This window comes from Rattus rattus, chromosome 1, assembly GCF_011064425.1.
Source record: "Rattus rattus isolate New Zealand chromosome 1, Rrattus_CSIRO_v1, whole genome shotgun sequence".
Classification (NCBI taxonomy): Eukaryota; Metazoa; Chordata; class Mammalia; order Rodentia; family Muridae; genus Rattus; species Rattus rattus.
Genome location: NC_046154.1, coordinates 248102404 through 248119540, shown reverse-complemented (window position 1 = coordinate 248119540; position 17137 = coordinate 248102404). Strand labels below are relative to the sequence as shown.

General features: G+C 48.5%; 1 protein-coding gene across 1 annotated transcript in view; it reads left to right on the top strand.

The window, feature by feature from the left end:
- Window positions 1-5185: 5185 nt before the first annotated feature.
- The window catches only part of LOC116912820 (zinc finger CCCH domain-containing protein 3-like), a 38809-nt gene continuing 26857 nt past the window's right edge, over window positions 5186-17137 (top strand). The window contains exon 1 of the mRNA XM_032916998.1: window positions 5186-5396. The gene's annotated coding sequence lies outside the window, so the exon portion shown is untranslated. The remainder of the gene's footprint in view (window positions 5397-17137) is intronic.

The window sequence follows — 17137 nt, the reverse complement described above, 5'->3', positions numbered from 1 at the left end:
AGGTGGTAACAAAAGAAGATCCCTAGGGTGGTGCTGCAGATAGTGGGTGCAGTAGTTAGAAGGATTACCGTTTATCCTGGAAGCCACTACACCCAGCTCTGACTCCCTTTCCTCACCTTAGTGTCAGTATTGGGAGTGATCGGGAGGCATTGGATTACATGTATGCAAAGACTGTTACCTCAGGTCAGGAGATCCTAGGTACAGGCAACCCTGTGCCTAGAGGTTTCCTGATTCACGCAAGGCCAGCGGCAGAAGAGGAGTGTCCAGTATTGCAGTATATGCTCTCTGGTTGGTAGCATAGAATGGTGATCATGTGGGTTGGGGTTATTCACCTGATTGACACCCATATTTTACTTGTTGACTGTGTGGGTGTTGTGGCTCAGGTCAGCGTCTTCCTGACTTTTCTTCTGAGCTCCCTTAAGTGGGTGTTGCAGGCAGGCCACAGGTGGGTGACTCCTCTTTGCTTAGGAACTAGATTGGAAGCGCCTGACAACCTGACTTAAAGCCCAGATGGTTAAAAGGTTCCGCCTTGCTCTTTTTATCACTGCTTGTGTGTTCCCTTACCTGCCTACCTGGAAGCTACAGCCCAGCAGAAGCCAGCCTGAACATGAATGTGAAAGGTCACAGGCATAGCAGAGGATTTTTTTTTTTTTTTTGGTTTTTTTTTTCGGGGTGGGGGCCGAACCCCAGGGCTTTTCCCTTCCTGGGTAAGGCCCTCCCCCTGGCAAATACCCCCCCCCCCCCCCCTTTTTTTTTTTTTTTTCTTTTTTTCGAGCTGGGGGAAATGGCAAGCTCCACCACTGAGTTAAATCCCAACCCCTGATTTTTGAGATGGCACAAAGTTTACCAATGCAGATGCTCAGCTGGGTCTGTAGTAAGGAGTCTGGCTTTAGAGAATTACTATGGGGCCCTGGAGGGGCCAAGAGGGCCTAGATAGTGCCAGCCAGCGCCCAGTCCCAGCTTTTGCTACACAGTGACAATGTGGATATAATAGCTGTGAATGGGCTTAATGTAGCCGCTGTCCTGTGCAGGGCCCTGCTGACATTTCTGCACTGCCCCCTGGGCCTGTGAGATGGCCTGTTGATGGCTGCCCGCAGGTCTAAAACCACAGCTGCTGGGCCTGGGCTAGAAGTGGTACTAGTCTAGGGCTGAAGCTGTTTTGAATCTGTTCCTCACCTCTGCTCCCAGTGGACCACAGGCTTCCTCCTCCTTGCTCCTGTGTCAGTAGTGCCCAGGAAAGGGAGAGAGAGGTTACCTTAGTTCATGGCTCACATGTTCTTTCCTAACTAGTTTTTTACTTTTAGTTTCTTTGAATAACTTTTTTTTTTATTTTGATGTTTATACTTAGAGAAAAGGCACAGAAATAATAAAGTATTCTAATATTCTTTACCCAAGCCTACCAATTATTTTCATTTTGCCCATTTACTACTGGTTCTTAAGGACTGTCTTTGTGGTCCTGCACAAGTCTCTACGCAGGAGGGATGTCTGAGGCCTAACTTGGTCTCTGTGCTCATGTACTTGGAGAGTAAAGGCCCAGGTGTTGTGGGACTGCTCCTTTACTGGGCTTTTTTAATGTCTCTTTAGAATCCGTGTAGATTTGTTGTTGGGCGGGAATGTTGTAGAGGTTCTTATGTGTTCTTGGCTTGCTCAGTGGAGGAGCCACATGGTCCAGGAGCTCTTGGCTGGCCTGGGTTGTGCATGTTACTCTGATCCACTGCTTGGAGATTGTGAAGACTTGGCAGACTCATGCTCCCTGTCGTGTTGTTGCTGCCCAATCATCTGGATCTATTAGTGATTTTCCAATCCCTCCTTCATCTGATGGGTTGATGGAACTCTGCCTGTAAGTAGTGACCCCTTGCTTGTGTGTGTTTGTTTGTTTATAATGCTGTGGTCCTGAACTCACACTGTTAAGTCGGCTGTAATCTGTTTCTGTCATTATTTATTTAGGTCCTCAGTTAGTCTTATCCTTCAGACTGGGTTGGGTTTCCCAGCAGTCCTTATCATTCCCTGGACACTGACTTTCAGTGGACTGAAGGTGCTCCAGGTTCACCCTGGACTTTCCCTTCTATGGTCCTGAATCAGTCACTTCTTTACAAAACTTTGCCCCTTATGGTATGCCAACATTTGACCAGTCTTTGCAGTGTGTAGAAGCTTCCTGTGACCAAGTATTAGTAGTGTTGAAATTTAGTTCTGGGTGACACAGCACGCCATGTTGATTTCTTTTTCTTTTCTTTCCCTTTTTTTTTTTTGGTTCTTTTTTTCGGAGCTGGGGACCGAACCCAGGGCCTTGCGCTTCCTAGGTAAGCGCTCTACCACTGAGCTAAATCCCCAGCCCCTTTTTTTTTTTTTTAAGATTTATTTATTTATTATATATAAGTACACTGTAGCTGTCTTCAGACACACCAGAAGAGGACATCAGATCTCTTTACAGATGCTTGTGAGCCACCATGTGGTTGCTGGAAATTGAACTCAGGACCTCTGGAAGAGTAGTCGGGTGCTCTTAACCGCTGAGCCATCTCTCCAGCCCAGCCATGTTGATTTCTGATCTGCTCAGTATCTGCTTGTGCTTAGATGTTCATTTGTTCACACCTGGAATGCAAGTTTCATTCTTTCAACTAAGCACTGAGAAATGCAAGCTTACTCAGTAGAGTTCCACTTTGTTCTTGGCATGTGGAGAAACTTGGAACTATAAATGTAGGAATTTGTGGGTCTTGCTGAATGCTGTATGTACAGTGCTTTCCTGTACAGAGACACATTCCTGTATGCTGCCCCAGTCAGTCTCATGCCTCTTCCAGTGCCTCCAAACCCAGCAGCTCCCATCCAACTTTTCTTTTTTCTTTTTTTTCTTATAAGATTGATTGATTGATTGATTGATTGATTGATTTTACGTGTGTACACTGTAGCTGTCTTCAGACACACCAGAAGAGGGCATCAGATCTCATTACAGATGGTTGTGAGTCACCATATGGTTGCTGGGATTTGAGCTCAGAACCTCTGGAAGAGCAGTCAGTGCTCTTGACCACTGAGCCATCTCTCCAGCCCCCCAACCAACTTTTCTTCCTGTGGACTCATTAATTTGGGTTGGAACGAGACATACGTAACTGTCCCTTACTTTGTTTGCACAGAGCAACGGATCTGTTTTACATCATCTCTGTGGCTTCTGTACGTTCTTTTGCTTATCCCACACTGATGTGAATTCTCCATGGGTGAGCATTGAGCTGACTCTTGTTTGAGAGGTGTAAACGAAGGCTGCCAAGCAGCTGTGCACACCTGAGTGTCCCTTTCCTGTAGTGGGGATTGCTGCAATGTGGAGAAGACTTGTGTTTAGGAATGTGGAGTTGTCTCATCTTCCTTCCAGAGGGTAGGAGCCTTTCTGTCCCCTTATATCTACTATTATTGGGTTTTGTTTAAAATTTCGGTTGGGTTTTTATTTCTACTCTCAGTGTGTGGCAGTCTCATTCCATCCCCTGGTGACCATAATGTTGAGCATTTACTCAAGCTTGGTTATTCTTAAGCTATGGGGGTACATTTAGGTTTTTTTATAGCACCATGTCTCTCCCCTCCCCTCCCCTCCCCTATTCTTCTTCAGCCTCATGGATTGGCTGAGGCTGAGGAAACAAGAAGGCTGTGGCTTCAGGGATCCCATTCTTGTGCTTGTCCCCCCTGTGTGTCCCACCTGCTCCCCCTGTCATCTGTCTCATGCACGCCCGCGCGCGCGCACACACACACACACACACACACACACACACACACACACACACACACACACACACACAGTGTACTCTGCACACACCTCCCTTGCAGGCAGGCTGTCTGCTAGCACCATTGTGCTCTAAGCCGTGATCCCACGCTTAGACCTCAAGGAACATTGACTGGGTCCCACCCCTGCCAGCTCACTCATGTCCCTTCCTAGGCTGGTTAGAGATGCAGGCCTGACCAAATCTGTTTGGGCCCTGTACACTGTCTGACTGCTCACTTATATCCCATCTGATGTTCTGAAATTTTAGACTTAGGTAAAGAAGCCAAAGTAGGATGTTGCCTGTGGGGAACAGGAGTTGCATTCTAGGCAGTTCTTCTCTGTGTGGGAGCTAAGCAAGCACGAGGTGTCAGTCTGTAGCAGGAGAGCTTTGGATTCTCTTTGGCCCAGGGAGGGCTCTTGAGGATGAGTCCTGGAGTCTTCCTCTCCTCCTGCTCTGGCCCCAACACGCTTCCCCACGTGGTGTTGAAGGAGGCCTCTTCCGGCAGGTTTTTTAGAATTTTATTTTATGAGAACAGGCGGTTACAGCTCCCCAAGTGCTGTAAAAGTTAATGTGATGGCCTCCCTGCGCCTGTGCTCATTTTTATAATTTTTTATTTTATGAAACAGGACAGGGAGCTTAGTGACTTATTACTATTCATTTCGTTTCAATGCAGTAAATATTGATTCAGTTGGGGGTTTTCAATTTAAACCACTCGGCGATTATATAAAATATTACTGGCTTCTGAAATTATGCTTACCGATCCCTTCGGCTGCTCATTAAGGAAGGAGTGCAATTTTTAGATCCCTTTGCCTTCATCATTCTAATAAATGGGCTGAGATACGTTTTTGCACGGAAGGTGCCACAGAAGTTGCTAGCAGGGGCTTGACAGCACGGATGCAACTCTTAATTTGGAAGTCATTTCAAAGCATGCCTTGGTTATTTATTTCTGTTTGAGGCAGGCAGGCCTTTGAGCTTGTGTCCTCGGTTGCAAGGCTGAGTGGCATCCTCCTGAGCCGGACACCTGCTGCTTCCACTAGAGCTGAGGCCCACACCCTTTCAAAGCCTTTCAAGGAGGGACTGGCAGGAGAGTCAGCTTGGAAGGGCAGCTTCTCGCCCCTGACTAACACTGAGGCTGGGAGATGCCTGAGGGATACACAATTCCCAGGAAGGGAAGGCAACACTTTCTTAGAGATCTTCTTGTTTATTGTTACTTTATTATATTTATGTATAAGGAGCTTTACCTGTATGTGTGTGTATGTATCAGTTGCATGTTTGGTGCTTGTAGAGACCAAAATAGGGCATCAGAGTCCCTGGAACTGGAGTTAGAGGCCATTGGGAACCACCATGTAGGTGCCAGAAATTGAACTCTGGTCCTCTACAAGAGCAACAAGTCCTCATAACCACTGAGCCGTCTCTTCCACCCCTTCTCAGAGATCTTTAAACTCGGCCCTTGCTAACTGGTGGGACAGAGCCAAGACTCAAGTCTTGAGCCCCTTGGGTGCCAGGGCCCAACTGGTGCTGATGGCTGAATTGGTTACTACTGTTCTGTTCTTTAGTGTTCTGACAAGCAGTCCATAAACACTGTGCTTTCCCAACAGGTACCTTTCCTAGACGCTGGCCTCAGAGCAGGAAGCCAGCTGGAGCTTCTGCACTCAGGTCTGTTCCTTTGCTTAGTCACTCCACATCTGAGTGATAGCTTCTGGGTGAGCTCAGGAATGGCCCTATGACCAAGACATGAAAATTCCCTAGGAGACTTCAGTGCTCCTGTGCTCCCAGGCTAGGGGTACAGGTACAAGTAAGAGTCTTCTGGACATATAGGTCCAGGGCCTTGGACTTGGAGTGGTCCCATGTTGAGGCCCTGTGGGACGGAAGGAAGGTAGGGCAGGCAACAATGATCTGTTCCCCTGTGTCACTTGGTCATCCATGGTCTCTCTGTCCCTCTAGTGAAGCACTGAAGATAGATAGACCAGCATGAGGACATTGGGAGGTGGTAGGACAATAAGCCATACAAAAGTAGAACCTGCATATTCTCCCTGCTCAGGGTTCTGCACTGACACCCCTCATGGGTTCTGTCTCCTGCCGGCCTTTGTGGATGTCTGTGTCTCTTGACTCAATCTCAGTCTGGTGTGTCCTGTGACTGCCTGCTGGTTACATGTGGTGTCTTTCCTTCCTCCTTTTTCTTTGCTCATGCCCTCTGTGACATGCTCTCTCTTGCCTTCACGTTTGCTTCTTTGTCTAAGTGAAACTGTGTCTGACCTTGAGGCTCTGTGCACAAGTGGGAGGTGCTCTCCAGAATATGCTGCCAGGCACATGGAGGCTAAGGCCTTCCCAGCAGAGGAGCAATTTTCATGCCTGGGTTCCTTAGCCCCAGATGATGTTCTCTTGAGTGCAGGCTTGAGGGATAGCTCAAGTGGGAGGCCAATCTGCCCTGGACCCAAGCCTTCTGTAGAAACCTTGCAGCCCAGCGTTTTCCCTTCCAATGGGAGTAAACTACTACAGCTCTACTGCACATGGGCAGTCTCCTTGGGTTAGGGTGCTGACAGAAGGCTAGGGCATTGGTCATGGGATTTTCTTTGTACCTACTGAGAAATTAGTGGACCTCAGATTGGGGCTGCCTTCCAAGACACTGGGATTTGCCTCTGTTCCTGAGCTCCATGAGGTAGAACCTGATCTAGAAGGTGTAAAGTGTCTGCCTTCTTTACCCTTCTTATTGGTTTGGGTGACTAACGTTCTGTCTATTGTGATAGGCCTATGGCTAAGAGCATCACAATCAGACAGGAATGACTTTCTGGTTTGTGGATGGCTGTCCCTCTTCCTATTGTGGATGAATAGACAGTTTTAGACATATATACAGCAGAAAAATTGGAGATGCTATTCTAACAGGGAGAAAAAAGTATCTTTGTCACTCAGTGCCACCTGGGTGTCTTACATCATTAAATGCTGTTTTAAATACCTCTTTTAGCCAGTTTTTAGAGGTGGTAGTAAAGTGTCATTCAAATAATCAATACCATATCTAACTTCCCATAAATCATCCTCCAGCTAATCTTACCTCAAAACATGTTCCACCTCTCATGGCTGGGTCTGGTAGGTAGTGACCTTACCTTAGGACTTGAGAAACTGGCACTTCTACAGATAGGTGCCCATGATAGCTACTATCTGAAGGGATCATGCTGTTTCTTGTGCTCCCTGTCAGGTGCTCATCCAGGTGGACTCACCCTGTGACCCCATTGTATCATGCTGGGGAGGAGGGTGGCCAGGGCTGGCAGCTCTATCTTTACAATACTTCCACGACAAAATGATACTTCCATGGGGTGTAAGTGTCCCCAGGGGGCATGGACTCGAGTTAGGCCCTCTTTGTCCTGTCTCTTTCACCTGCCTCTCCATCTCTTGTTTGTATTTACCCCCTTATAATGCTTTGTTTGGGGATGTGGGATCTGGGTGATATCCTGTCTCTACCCTGAGGCCTCTTGTGGGAGAGCCTCCTCCTAGGTGCTTCAGTTTCTGACTTCCACAGCACCTGTCTCTCTCTGTCTGGTATTTGCTTTGGCTCTTGGAGGTCTTAGTACTTCATGTGCTTCCTGGGCAGCTAAGGCTCATGGTGGCCTGAGGTGTGTTTTGCTGGTGACATCATCGACCTGGTATATGGATTGGAGTAGAAGTTTGTATCAGGAGCAGGCGCAGGTACCCTGGTCAGCCTGCAGGTGTGTGGGTAGGTTGGGACCCCAACTCATGTTGAACTGCCAGTACCAGGCCAGGCTCTTGAAGGCTTTCCCCAAGTCAGCAGGGTGCCTGTGGTGGGTGACCGCCCCTCCCCAAAGCTGTAGTCCCTTGTGTAATTTGCAGTGGGATGCCTGTTAAGATTGCGTCCACTTCCCAAGTCAGCACTTAATTGGCAAGGTGCTTGATTTAACAGCGTGGGAGCCTCCACCGGAAAAATGGCTTGAATAAATCTCTGCCTGACGCCAGAAAATAGATATAATCTCAGCATTAACTACATTAATAGTAGCAGGAGCTGAATTAAGAAAGCCATAAAGCATAGGTGGGAGCATAAATTATGGTCCCTCCTCCCCTCCACATTGGGTCAGGGTGGTTGGGCCTGGGCGGGGTAAGGGCCTCACCATAGAGCCTAAGCAGCAGCTGGAGGGACAGCTCTGACAGTCCTGACCTGTGGTCTCAAGTGTCTCAGCTACAGGGAGATTGGTGGATGACCTAGCCCTTCCTCCTGGCTGTTTGTCCCAAGTCTGGGTAATCCTAGCAGAGTGAGCCAGCAGTGCCATGAAGTGCTAGAATAGCCCTTGTATGTCATCATTAGGAGTGACAGAACAGGACTGAGTTTTGCTAGAGCAAATTATTCCACACCTGATGCTGTCCTCTGGTATTTGCATCAAAGAAACCGTCTCAGAGGAGGACTGTCCCCCTGCTTGTGTGGCAGCTGAGCTCCCCTGAGGTCTGATTTTAAGGTCACCATTCTTCTTCATCTTCCTGCAGTCCTCTTCCCACAAGCACTTTCGTGTGATGGCAGTGGCTCTGGCTAGGGCAAGTGCCATTGGCTGGGCCATTTATTGTAGGGTCTGGTGCAGGGCTATTCTAGTTTTGGGAGCCAGGAGGTGGACATGTCCTGCAGAGCTGCTCTGCCCTGTCTTTGTTGGCCACTGCCACTGTAAATGTACATTCCTGAGGTTTGGTTTGGATCTTGAATTCAACCTTGTTTATTACTCACACGTGTCTAGCTTGCCTGTTTCTCATGGAGTTGTAGGGCCCTCTTAGAGTTCAGGGTGCCATCTCTGCCTTTTACCTCAGTTTCAGTTTAAGGTCATCTGGCAGAAGGTCCTGTTTTCTATGCTGTGGAGTTTGCTTCCTAAGACTCCATGCATCAGTTTCTATAGAGCAGCCTTCCCTGCTCCGCAGAAACCCACCCATCTGCTTCCTATTACACTCTGATCTCCTGTCCTGGGACTAGAAACATGCAGCAGCCTACAAAGTTACTTCTTTTTGCCCCTTGCTGTGGATTGGATTGTGTCCCGTTGGAATTCATAAGGTAAAGCCCTGACCCTCATGTGACCTTATTTGGAGATGTATCTGGTTGTGAGTAATAATAGGGGTCACACATGTTCTAATCCAGTCTGACTGGTGTCATATAAGAAAAGGAAGAGACACAGGTGCACACCTGTAGAAAAGCCAGGTGACAACAGTGGGAAGGTTCCTTCTAGAGCCAGGAAGGGAGATCTCCCCTGAGAGCAGTCGGTGGCACCTGGGTCTGGGCCTCTCAGCTTCAGGAGAAAGCATGTTTCTGTTGTTGAAGCACCCATGCTGCAGCGTTCTGTGGGGCAACCTGAGGTAGGTACCTTACCACTCACTGGTCCTCAGGCTGTCCAGGGTGCTGTGTGTGGTACTAGCTTTCTCTCATGGCTTGTCCATTTTGCTATTGATGGGTGTCTTGGTTACTTTTTGCCTTGGCATCTGCCCACAGAGCTGCTCTCAGCCTTGCTGGGCATGTCTTAGGTGACAGAGAACCTTCACGTCTGTGGCTCAGCCTTGGGATGGATGAAAGAATTAGTAGATGAGACAATTAGCTCCTATGCTGCCCGCCCACAGCACAGTCAACTATAGCATAAATGTGGCCATGCTGCTGGCATGTGGTAGCATCTCACTCTGTGTGTGTGTGTGTGTGTGTGTGTGTGTGTGTGTGTGTGTGTGTACACAAATGGAGGTCAGACGACAGTTTGTGGTGTTCTATTTTCTCCTTTTACTGTGTGAGTTCCAGGGATTGACCTCAGGTTGTTAGGCTTGGCAGCACGAGCCTTAACCTGCTAAGTCATCTTGCCAGCCCTTTCCCTGAGGTCTTCATTTGTACATCTTGACAAGTAAATGGTGCACAGTGCCTTCCACACTAGTTAGCATCCTGTGGTGGTCCTTCTTCATGGAGCTTCGTCAGGTCTTTTTCCTGGTTTTGTATGTGTTTGCCTTTTTATTGATTTGCCAAAGTACTGTATATGTTATGGATACTTACTCCTAGATGTCTTCTTGTATTGTAAAACTTGTGTTTTGTATTACTGGGGAGGAAGCTAGGCTCTTGCACATGCTAGAAAAGTGCTCTACTGCTGAGCTACACCAGCAGTCTGAGAGGGTGCTTTTGAATGCTCTGATTTATCATTCTTTTCTTTTATGAATAGTGCTCTTTGTATCCTGTTTAAGAAAAATTAGTCTATCCATAGTCATATTTCTTTCCAGAAACTTGGAAGTCACAACCAAGTCTATAATCCTTCTTGGACTGAGTTTTATTTTATGGGGTAGGTTAACTCTCTTTTGTCTCCCAAAGGAAATAGAAAAAGGAGCTCCCTTAACTCACCCAAGTATATGGGATTCAGCTTTCATTCCTTAAACACTAGGACTGTTCTGCTCTCTGTTTTTTACCAATAGATAGATGCCTTGTCCTTGGAATCATTCCTTAACACTGTTCTTTCAGGTGAACTTTAGTATACTAGGTCCTGTTTGTAGCCTTCCCTAACAACCATCCTCAAAACCAAGCTTTCTCCTTAGTGTTCTGCTTCTTGCACAGTTTGGAAAGCTCTGCCTTGCTGTGCGTGTTTCTTGTTGTCAGTGCTGCCGGGGGGGGGGGGGGGGGGCGGTGCCTCTGTGCCCCCCATGTGGGCCCGACACCTGCTGTGAAGTTCTTCTGAGTTCTTACTACTTTTTCTTCTGTATTCCACCTGGTTTTTGTTGAATCTTGGAAGGATATTGCTTCTCACATACATTTACCTGCTCATCCTTCTAATTCTAATGAGTTTTTATTGTTGAGCCTTGTGGTCTTTCCCTGGTGTTGCTATAGAAGCCACTTCTTCAGGAGGCTCCCCTCATACAGGGAGCCAACTGGATTTGCTATACAGTCTTGGAGGGCTTCTCCCATGGCATAGTGGAAGAGCGTTGTTATGGTCAACTTAAATAGTGTGACCCGTGGATGCCTGAGGGCCTAGCCATGCCCCTCAGTATCTGGCACATCGGTATTGAGTGAGTCCTGTGCTGATGATGTGGGAAAACTGGTGCCAAGTTGCAGAGGATGGAGAGCATTGCCTGTGGTATGTGCCAGCCATTACCACCAAGGATAATTGTGTTGGCCACTGGGCTCCAGCTTCTTTACCCAGGTTGCTGAACTCTGCACTCTGAGTAGGGCTATTAAGGCCTAGCAATACCTGTTTTTTGCAGCTAACATACAAAACACCAATGGCTTCAGCTGAAATGGATTTTTAAAAGTGTCATTTTATGGAGAATTTTACTTTCCATCTTGTTGTTTATTAGGCTCTTAAAGGGAAAGCTTGTAATGTATCCATTGATCGAAATACCAATTGAATAGATGTGAGCACATAAAGTACATAAAATCGCCCAGCCCCTCGTAATAGGGCAGTGGTGTTTGTAATGGAGGCAGTGCAATTAGCTTTACCCACCACCACTGGGCTGGGCTGGCAAGGGGTGCCCCTGAATTACTGTTACTCATTAGTGTGAGTGTGAGACTGGGGTGGGGCAGGATCCTGCAAGGAGTGACACCCGAAGAGTCCTTGGTGACAGAGTAGAGCTCTTCCTTGGAGCCCAGTTCATGGGTCAGCCTCAGGCCCTAATTAGCCAACTCTGTTCCACCTCCTTCACCAACAGCATCCACCTGCATCCCCACCTACCAGGTGATCTCACCTGTCCCAGGTTGAGTGCTTTCCTCTGGTACAGTACACACAGTCAGCCTTCTCCATGCATATCCTTACCCTCACTGTGGCCCTCTGGGGCAAGAGTGCCCCTTCCTTTCCTTTGTACATGGTACCTGTACCCCAGAGATAATAATAAGTCTTCTTAGTCACCCCAAACCTCATGGCCCTGCTCTGTTTGTTCCTCATGGCTCTGGCACTCTTCTTCCCAGGACTGTCCCATTTTGGGAACCTGAGATGCTGAGTTGTCCAAGTCATTGAGCTAAGCCTATTGAGCAAGGCTTCTGTCTTCCAGAGCATTTCACGTGCTGCCCTGCCCAAGATGTGCAGACACTGAAACCCTTAGGTAGGACAGCACTAGGGAAAAGGAGTGTTTACCCCCTCCCCCACCCATGCTCATGTACTTGCATACACATGGGCACACATACTAGCTCACTCTCCTGAGCTGAATGGCTCGGGTGGGGCGGTCTGTTTCTGGTGGAAAGCCCTGCTAAGCAGTTTAGTGCCTGTCACGGCGGCTCCGCCTGACCTACTTGGGGATTCGCCGTGCAAGCTGCCTCTTCTGCTGACTGCGCACTCTCGATCGCTCAGCTCCGAGCTTCAAAAACCGTGCTCCATTTCCTGAAAAATGCTTCCCTGGTTGTTTTCTCTGCTCCCCAGCCAGCCTGCCTAACTCCTGCTCCATCACCACCAGCTTGGGCAGCCTGGTCCCACATTCTCTGGCTAGCTGTGGTGGGGTCACCATTCTGCCCTCATGTGTCCTCTGACCCTCCTCCTCTTCTTTCCCAGGCTATTGCTTCCTTGGTGCTTAGCCTTTGATGAACAGATGGGTACCTTGCTTGCCAGATCTCCTTGCCCTCTCTAGCAAGTCCTCCTTGTTCTGTCTCCTGCTATCCCTGCCTGTAACTGACTAGAGCTTTCAGAGATGCCCTGATCCTTGCCCTTCCTGAGATATCCTGGGAGCCCTATACTATATACCTCTGCTCCATCTGACATGTATCCATTAGCACAGATTTCTAGAGCTTCCCACATTCCACACAGCATAGGCCCTGTCCCCTGTGAGTCCTAGATGACAGACAAATAGCTAGGTAGAACCCATGTCTTTCCTAGTCTGGGAGTGTCTCACTGTCACTGGGTATTGAGGAAAAGCTTCCTCAGGGACATAATACCTGAGCTTGGATCCAGATCTAATCATGACTTTAGGCAGAGGGACATCATGAGGTCCAGTATCAGGAAGTACAATCCTTCGTAGGCTCTGCAACTTTCTAGGAAAACTGACTTTTTAGACTGGGGAGGGGTGGTTGCTGGACATAACTAGCAAGGACTAAACAGCCCAGCCCTGTGGACCCTTTGTGAAATACATAGACTGAGGAAAGTGAAGGGACCTTATCAACTGTATAGTTTCAAACAAATGGTCAGGGAAGAGTGGATGAAGGGACCCTTAACCTGACTCATTGGAAGCCAGGCTGGGCTCTAGGGCATCAGCAGAGGACAAATAGATGAGGCCTGGGGTTGGAGGGGAAGCAGCAAGGCCTTTGTTTCTTAGAGGTTTGGGAGGCAAAAGGTACTGGGGATGGAAGTGGACAGCTTAGAGCAAGAGAGTGAGTATGGGCAGAGCTGGGCGGGACAGGAGGTTCTGGGTAGAACTCTTCGTGGTCTTCACCCTTACTGTTAGGGGTCGGATTTCTTCTATCTGTGCAGTTTGGTATGCTGGAAGGAAATGAATCTTAGTTCCCTTCCCCTGCCACTCAGGGCCTCTTCTCCATAAGAGCCATACTACTTGCCTCAGCTATTAGAGTAAGTCTCTTCCCTCAGCACTAGTCACAGTAGAGACCTGGCTTTGATCTCAGTATCTGTTTTTCAAAGATGCCATCGGACCTGGTGTGTATAGGCTTCCAAGTTTAGAATTACTTGGCTGTGACCTGGGCCTCTGCATGTCACTTGACTGTCCCTTGCCCAGAGACTCCTCCAGGGTCCTTGGCCTCCTTACTAACTAACTGTACTGGGTCTGTACTGGTCACACTGGTCTCTAAGAGAGAGGGGTGTGTTGCATGTGGAAGTCCCATGCACGAGATTACAGAGTCAGGAGAATAGTGCCCAGAGTCTGGGGTCGCAGAGGCCAGGCTGCCTAGGAGGGTCTAGACAGTTGTTAGGAAGAACTGTTGGCCAGATACCTGTCCACTGACCTCAGGCTGCTGCTGCTTATTCAAGATTTGGAGTATCCTGTTGTGTGTAGATCCTATAAAGGCTAGGGAATGCCAGGCTTAGCCACCCAAGTACCCCCAACCACATCACTACCTCTCTGCCAGGCCAGTCAGCTTCAGGCTTGGAAGTTTCCACTGCTCATAAGGAAGTGGACACAGCACTTCTCCCCCCCCCCTTTCTTTCTTTTTAAGAAAAAAGAAAGAAAAACCTACTTTTGAGGTGTGTGTCTTTCTCCCCATTATCACTGCTTTTCATTTAAAATGTTATCTTCCCCTGCCCCATCCTTTGTGTGCCCCCCCAAGGGTAAGAGGGGAGGCCCAGCCTCACCCTGGTGTAGTCAAGGTTATGGTGATAAATCCTGGGGCATTGTCACTTCTATTCGGAGTAAATTGGCTGGCCGCTTTCGGGCTGAAGGAAAGATAATTTGCTGTAGTATTTCAAATGGATTAGAAATGGATTTGAAGGGAAAGTTCATGCCTCCCATTACAAAGGCGAGAAAGAAGACTATCTTAAGGCACTGTTCCCTCCCTGGCCTTCATTATCCACGCTTAATACCTTTCCTATTTTCCAGCGTTAATGAAATTTCCTGGCGGCATGGGCCTGCTGGACGGATGGGAGAAGCCTTTAGATCTGCGGCTCCTATTGCAGAAAAGGAATTACAGAGCCGTGCCGTGAGGGCAGGCGCTTGCAGGGTCCTTGGCCCTGCTATTATCTCATTAATTTTATCCCCTCTTCTCTGTACAGTTCGTTTCCAAAGGCTGTCCTCTCCATTAGGGTAACAATTTACTGGAGTGCTGTGACACCCGTGGCAGTAAAAAGCTACAAGGCCCCACCTGGCGCCCTCTGTTGTGGCTTCCAAAGCCAGTGAGCTAGCAGGGGTGTGGGTGGATGGGTGAGGGAAAGGCCTTTGCCTTGCCAGGTTAAGCCCCAGGGTCCAGCCAGATCTCCTTGAGTGCTCATCCACATCAACGCCCCAAATGTAGCCTTTTCCGTACAAGGCTTCCAGGTTCTTGGCTGAGCAAAGCAGCAGGTAGTACCTGTCCCTGTTCCATGCAGAACCTGGATTCACAGACCTTTGCACACAGAGACTGGGATAAGAACAGAGGGGCTGCTGTTCTGCATCCTGTCCAATGAGATCCACATATAGCCCACAGTTGTTATCACTACATAATGAGCAGTGTTTGGTTTGTTTGTTTTTTAAAAAGGAAGAGAAAGAGACAAATGGATATTTCCTGATCATCAATAAGAATTTAAACATGTCAAGCCATACATGGTATACACCTGTAATTCCAGCACTCAAGAGACTGAGGGAGAAATGTCTCTTGTTTGAAGTCATCTTGCCCTACACAGTAAGACCTTGTCTCAAAAAAATCAATGCAAACCGAAATAAAATAAACAGGTAGAATAAGACTGTTTTGGGAAGAACTGTAACCACAGCTCTCAAGACCAATCATGTTCACCTCAGGGTGAAGGCAGGGGGAACCAGGTCTGAGCTGAGGCATTCCTAGCCCAACCTTATACCCATGCTGGCTCTTGACTCCTGTTTCCTTGAGGCAGGTTCTTGACGGTCTCCAACTCAAGACTTCCTCATGCATAAGGGAGGGACTTCAGGCCTCCTTCTTAAGCAAATCCTTGAAAAAGAAAAGGAACTCCACAGTTCTGGCTGGACCTGCCTAGGTCTCTGGCTGCCTCACAATGTTTTAGCCTATGGCTCCTTTTCTGTGGCTATATCTAGGGAGGACTAGATGGGAATCCCATTCAGGGCTCGCCGTGCATTAGCACAGCCCTCTAAGAAGCCTCCAGAGGGAGAGCATCAGGTATGTTCTCACAGGACCCAAGACTGTAGTTGAGCATGAGTGTGCTTATCTTCTGACCCTCGTATTTCTGGTGGCTGTGTATTTGCTCACATAGATGGCTATAGGGATGGAGTGCTTGGGAGAAGTATTATGAGAAGAGAGCCTGCATAGAGTCCAGTCAGGGGCTCATCAGTCTTCTGGTAAGGATCAGAGCTGGCGTCTAGTTCCAGTTGTAGGGTGGCCAGAAGCCTGGTGAGAAGTCACCACTACAGAATGGTACTCTCCAGTCCCCAGTCTCCTCTTTCTCAGAATGCTATTCTAGCCCCAGGCTGGTGGGTGCAGGGATATTTTCCCTGTATTCAGGTTGACCAGACTCCCATCAGCTGCTGCTCTAGTCCCAGTTTATCTAACTGAGTGTTGAAAATTAAGTTGAACATTCCTTTGTGAAGTGGACACAGATCTGATGGGAAGGCCTGCATACCACTAAGCCTCTAAGACTGACAAGTAAGGGGCTGGTACAGTAGAAGATCGTTTGTGGTTGGGCCTTTCCTCATACTCAGTGACAGCCAAGGGTACAAAGTCTGATAGACTAGCTCCTGGAGGTCCCAGCCTCTTAGGGTTCCCCATCTAACCCACTACAGGGCCAGTGAAGTGTGTGATAGGTGGGGCAGGGAAAGGCCAAGCAGACTGTTCACTACTGCCTGGCTTCTTGGAGACCTCTTTCTTTCCAAGATTGGTGGTTGTGAACTTGAATTTTAATTAAGAGAAACTGGGTTAAGTGCCTTCTGTGGCCTCCCCACCACTGTGTTTGTACTTACACCGCAGCTTTGGTCCCCTGATATCCGCCTCGCTTTGCTCACATTATCTCACTAATGAGCCCTCCGAGGCTACTGGCTGGCAGGAGGAGACTAACGCTCAAAGAAGGAGGTATGGTGCTGAACGTTAGAGTGGTGGCTGAGTCCAAGTACATGGCTACCCTCCCCTAGTGATTTTCTTTCTGGGCAGCTCCCACTGTGGGTGGCAGGGCAGGCTATGGTGGACAGTGCTGCAGGTGTCTTGGCAAGGCAGGCAAGCAAACCCCTTCTGGCTGTTACTCTACAGCTCAGCTCTGGGGATAACCTCCTTGACCCTAGTTTGCTGGAGAAGGTAGGTTTTTTACAGCTGTGGGATCTCAGACCTCTCAGGAGCTAGGCCTGAATAGGCTACAGGGCCATGGGAGACAGTGGGAGTACCCTGTGAGATCTGGAAGAGATGGGCCACAGCCTTGTACCAGGCAGGATATGCTTGCCTTGCCTTCAATTTTAGCTCTTCTCTGGGGAGTGGGGACTGCTGTTATGAAGACCTCTGTGTGCTCTACTGATAGATAGCTGGTGCCCATTGCTCCCACGTGCCACTAGAGGGCAGTGATTGCAGGCTGTGATCATGTGATAAGGAGTGTCTGATTTACATAAATAAGACACCACCAAAACAGTTCCCTCCCTCCCTGGGGACACTCTGCTCGAATCACAGTTAAGCAGGGACTGTCGTATTGGTGGAGGACAGAGGCCTTCTCCCCAAGTGATAGCAACTTTAAGGCCCTTCCTCATCTTGTTTAGTGCTTGACCCTCCAGGGGGCCTAGGGTCTGGTAGACCTGAAATCTTGGAAAGGGCAATAGGGTGGCCTCTGAGGTCCACCAATCCTACAGCTACCTCAGACTCTGGGATA